This window comes from Mandrillus leucophaeus, unplaced genomic scaffold (genome assembly GCF_000951045.1).
Source record: "Mandrillus leucophaeus isolate KB7577 unplaced genomic scaffold, Mleu.le_1.0 Scaffold852, whole genome shotgun sequence".
NCBI classification, from domain to species: Eukaryota; Metazoa; Chordata; class Mammalia; order Primates; family Cercopithecidae; genus Mandrillus; species Mandrillus leucophaeus.
The window spans coordinates 1,500,548-1,505,866 of NW_012109275.1; the positions used below are offsets into that span (position 1 = coordinate 1,500,548).

At 41.5% G+C, this 5,319-nt stretch overlaps 1 protein-coding gene across 3 annotated transcripts in view; it reads left to right on the plus strand.

Moving 5' to 3' along the window:
* The window catches only part of IGF1 (insulin-like growth factor 1 (somatomedin C)), an 80,899-nt gene that overhangs the window by 70,950 nt on the left and 4,630 nt on the right, over positions 1-5,319 (plus strand). The window lies entirely within an intron of this gene.

Genomic DNA, 5,319 nt, shown 5'->3' on the forward strand with positions numbered 1-5,319 from the left:
CGGGTGGGGTGGGGAAGAAAAAAGGGGTTATAATATCCAGGGAGTTTGCTTTTGCTAATTGAATACTGTGCTCCTAGACTTCTATAAATACCATTACAAATGGGTCCCAGCTTGTGGTAATACTCTCCCTCCTCGTTGAGTCTTCTGTCCCATGGCACGGCCTTGCCCTCTAAACCAGCATCTACCCCCATCTGGGAGCAGGAGCAGCTCATGATATTATCAACTATTGCTATTGGAAAGAGATCTGGACTTGAAAGCACTAGATATTTTTTACCTCTTGGGGAGGCAGTTTAGCGGAGTGGTTAACTGGTGAGCTCCAGAATCAGAAGGAATAGGTCCAAATTCCAACCACTATTACATCTCCATCATAAGAAATTAGGCAAGTTGTTTACCCTAGGTTTCAGATTCCTTAAAGATAAAACAGTCAAGACAGTAGTACTTATCCCTGAGAGAACTATAGGAAAAAAGAAAATATATGTAATTTACGTACATACCACAATCCCCAGCACATAACAAATGTTCAAGTAATGGGAACTGTTATTATCTTAGCCCTTGGTCTATCAGTTTGTTCCTCTGTGACCTCAAGCATATTACTAAATCTTAGCGAGCCTCAGCTTGTACATGGGACTGACAGGAATAACACCACATCACCTCACATGGTAATTGTCAGGATTCAGTGATATTATATTGTAAACTGTAAAGCCTCTGCAAATGTTAAGCAACATTATTATTATTGCCACTGTTATTAGTCCTCAGTGATCTTTTTTTTTTGGAGACAGAGTTTCACTCTGTCGCCAAGGCTGGAATGCAGTGTCACAATCTCAGCTCACTGCAACCTCTGCCTCCCGGATTCAAGCAATTCTCCTGCCTCAGCCTCCCTAGTAGCTGAAGCTACAGGCACACGCCATCACACCAGGCTAATTTTTTGTATTTTTAGGAGAGACGGGGTTTCACCATGTTGGCCAGGCTGGTCTCGAACTCCTGACCTCAAGTGATCTGCCCATCTCAGCCTCCCAAAGTGCTGGGATTACAGGTGTGAGCCACCACACTTGGCACAGTGATCTTATCTGAAAAGTCTGTGGATAGGTTTCCAAAGGAAAGCTTGGAGCTAGGATAAGAACCAAGAGATAATGGGAGAAGGTGAATGGCCTCTTCAGGGCCTTTTCTAGCACCCTAAATATGTGTGTCTGTACATAATGGGTAATCATATATATCACAAATTAAACCCTCCACAAACTTATTTCCTAATGAGTTGGTTAACCTTTCCTTCTGAAGGGTAAACATCTTTAACCAACCCCAGTGAGCTGGAGGATCAACGTTTTCTTAATAGTCTTACCTTTGTCGGTGTCAATAGGAAACAGTATTTACTCACTACTGTTTTCCTTTTAAAAATCTGTCTACTTGCATACTAGAAACAGTTTCAGCTGGTTTGTTTGTCTTGGACAAGCTGTTGAAGTGAAAAGTTTTTGCTTGACTGAATGTGGGACAGTTTCATAACCCTTCAAGAAGTGCACCGAAGGTGGGTGCCAGCTCCGATGATGACGGCTGCTTCTAACATGCCTCCACTTGCCGCCCATTGTCAAGGGTGGCCAGCGTAATTAAGTTAAGACAATGAGCAAAGCAACAGATGCAACTGAGACCAAGTGCCTGAGTGCTTTTGTTTTGTCACTGTCATTGTCTGCAACAAAGAAGTCACATGTGACAGCCTGGGAAGAGAGCCAAATGCAAACCAGACGACAACCCAGCTGGTTTGAATGGCCTCCACCGTGCACGTGTGTGCATGGGAACCATGCTACTTGGTACAGCATCTGCTTCACTCAAGCGAGTCTCAGCCCCTGGCTTTGCTGTGATGCTGAGACAGACCCAGAAGAAACAGACCAGGGGATCCCTCTGCTCAGACTTTACACTTTATGCCTTGTGCTTTGAGAGGAAAGAAAAAGAATCTCTCTATTGGATACGAAAAATAAGATGTATGTGGTTGGCCAATCTAACCTCAATTCTTTTTGCTATAGCCCCCCGCTAATTTAAAGAGTAAAGCATAGATGGTGCCTTAATGTTTTCTTGCAGAAATTTGGGATTAATTTGGCTTGAGAGGAAGAATGGAGATTAAATGCTTTATGAGGCTTTCTTTTAATTTGTTCCCATTTCATTCCTGAATATTTTGTAAGTTTGGGCATTGCAGATGCTTAAAGATCTTCTTATTTGGAGCTGGTATGTCTCTTAAACAGAAAAACAAAAGGTAAAATTCAAATTAGTGTGTTTCTCTGCCTGTTAATTAATTTGGTTAGTAGTTAGGCAGAGAGATGGCATCCTTAATAATATCTATTTTGGGGATTTGATGAGCTACAGACCATCAACAGTGTTGATTGAGAATTGAACAAAAACGTTTCAAGGAATTTGGGAACGTTAATGATGCTATTCTGTGGCCCCATGTGTCCTTCTCTCATTTTTCTAGAGAACTCCTATAAGAAAGCAGAACACGGCCAGTCATGGTGGCTCACACCTGTAATCCCAGCACTTCAGGAGGCTGAGGCAGGCAGATCACCTGAGGTCAGGAGTTCAAGACCAGCCTGGCCAACACGGCAAAACCCCGTCTCTACTAAAAATACAAAAAAATAGCTGGGCATGATGGTACTCACCTGTAATCCCAACTACTTGGGAGGCTGAGGCATGAGAATCACTTGAACCGGGAGGCAGAGGTTACAGTGAGCCTAGATCGCATCACTGCACTGCAGCCTGGGTGACAGAGTGAGACTCCAACTCAAAAAAAAAAAAAAGAAAAAAAAAGGAAAGCAGAACCCAATGTAAGATTAAAAACACAAGTTTAGCTCACACCTGTAATCCCAGCACTTTGGGAGGCCAAAACAGGTGGATCACAAGGTCAGGAGTTTGAGACCAACATGGCCAATATGATAAAACCCCATCTCTACTAAAAGGTACAAAAATTAACTGGGCATGGTGGCAGGCACCTGTAATCCCAGCTACTAGGGAGGCTGAGGCAGGAGAATCGCTTGAACCCAGGGGGCAGAGGTTGCAGTGAACTGAGAATGCACCACTGCACTCCAGCCTGGGCAACAGAGCGAGACTCCAACTCAAAACAAAAACAAAAACAAAAACAAAAGAAAAACACAAGTTTACCGGGAGCTTAGCAGTAGATGCTTTGCACCATAACAAATATATCTTAAGTGGTCTTTTGTGATATTTGAGGGAAAGTGCCAGGATTTAAAACAGATGGCATTTCAAGTTATTCTATGCAAATGCCCAGTTTCTTTCTACCAGCTTTTTTTTCCTTTTTGCAGTGGTCACTGAGCTATTTGAATGTTTTTACACAATAATGCCATCTTACTTCTACTCAGTCTGTACAAGATGTTGACCATCAACTCATACAATGCTAACTACCTTTCATGAAGGACTTGGTGATAACTCTAATGTTCCAAGTAGAACTGGAAAACATGTGTAAGAAAAACTGCCAGATCCCTGTGAACCTTGGCCAATAGGCATTATTTCCGAGGGGTGGCAATTGATCTTTTTCCCCAGCCTTCATATTAAAACCTCTCACCTTCTCCAGGTCTCAGGTCTGAGTAATCTCAAATGTGCTTTAGCTCCTCACAATATTGTGACTGTGTGGGTGTTCATCACCTTAGCCAGAAGGAACAGTTTGAAGATTCCAGGTATCATGGAGAGAACTTTTGTTTCTGGTTATGAACCTCATTCTATACCAATAATTATCCATTACATCCTTCTGTAGAGGGCTCTCTGCCTAGAGGTAAAACCAAAAAAAAAGATGTACCTCAGGTTTATGCATGTAAGTGCCAGTTCCTCTTTGATTTTATTTCAAAACTCCTGTCTACATACTTTGCAATTTAAATACATTCAAGGATAAAATAATAACTGTAGGAAAAGTATTATAATATAATGACTTAGTTCTGCACATCACGAGGGGGTCCCTCATACACATTCATTCATTTCACTCATTTTACAGATATTTATTGAGTACCTGCAATAACCTGGACACTGTTCTAGACACTGGGACTATAACAGTGAACAGACAGACACATCTCTGCCCTCACAGGGCTTCTATTCTAAACAAAACTCAATATCCAGGCCGGGTATAGTGGCTCATGCCTGCAATGCCAGCACTTTGGGAGACCAAGGCCGGGTGGATCACCTGAGTCCACTAGTTGAAGACCAGCCTGGGCAATATAGCAAAACCCCATGTCTACAAAAAAAAAAAAAAAAAAAATTATCAAGGCATGGTGGCATGTACCTGTGGTCGCAGCTACTCAGGAGGCTGAGGCAGGAGGATTGTGTAAGCCTGGAAGGCAGAGGTTGCAGTGAGCTGAGATGGCACCACAGCACTCCAGCCTGGGCAACAGAGAGAGACCCTGTTCAAGAAAAAAAACCCTCAATATCCTTAAGATAACATCATTGCTTGTTGATCAGTGAATGGTAACACCAAATTAGGAACCCAGGACTTTTAGTCTTGGCACGGTTACTTTCCAATAAAGGTGACAATACTAAGAAGAGGAAAAATGAGTTAATAATAATAACAGCAGCTAATACTTATGTAGTGCTTACCATGTTCCAGGTCTATTGTGAGTACACATATATATATATATGTGTACTCACAATATAAGTATTAAATTATATATATATATATATAATTTAATCTTAAGAACAGCCCTAGAGTGGGAGTGTAATGTCATTGAGAGTGGAGATTGTGTATATCCTGGTTACCTCTTCATCCCCAGAACCTCTGCAGTATCTGACACTTAATAAGTAATAAATACTTGCTAAATGAATGAATAGACAATCTTGATCGATGAGAGGGATTTGCAAGAGCCTATCAGGAGTTTAAGCCATAGTTCTCATGTCTAGAGCACTAATAAATGTAAAATAAAACATCAGTGCTTGGCACTATTTATATATTAATATGTGTAATATATATATACTATATATCATATATAATGTATAATTTTATTAAACACTTTACTATAGCATAATTTTACTAATTTATTTATATAAATATATATGTTCCTTACTATAATTGGCATTAGAATGACTTTAGAATTTGACCATCTAGCCAGAGAAAACCTGACCAACATCAGAATCCAGTGGGAGGGCTGAGTGTGGTGGCTCACACCTGTAATCCCAGCACTTTGGGAGGCCAAGGCAGGCGGATCACTTGGGGTCAGGGATTTGAGACCAGCCTGGCCAACATGGCGAAACCCCATTTCCACTAAAAATACAAAAAAATTAGCTGGGCGCCTGTAATCCCAGCTACTCAGGAGGCTGAAGCCAGAGAACTGCTGGAACCAG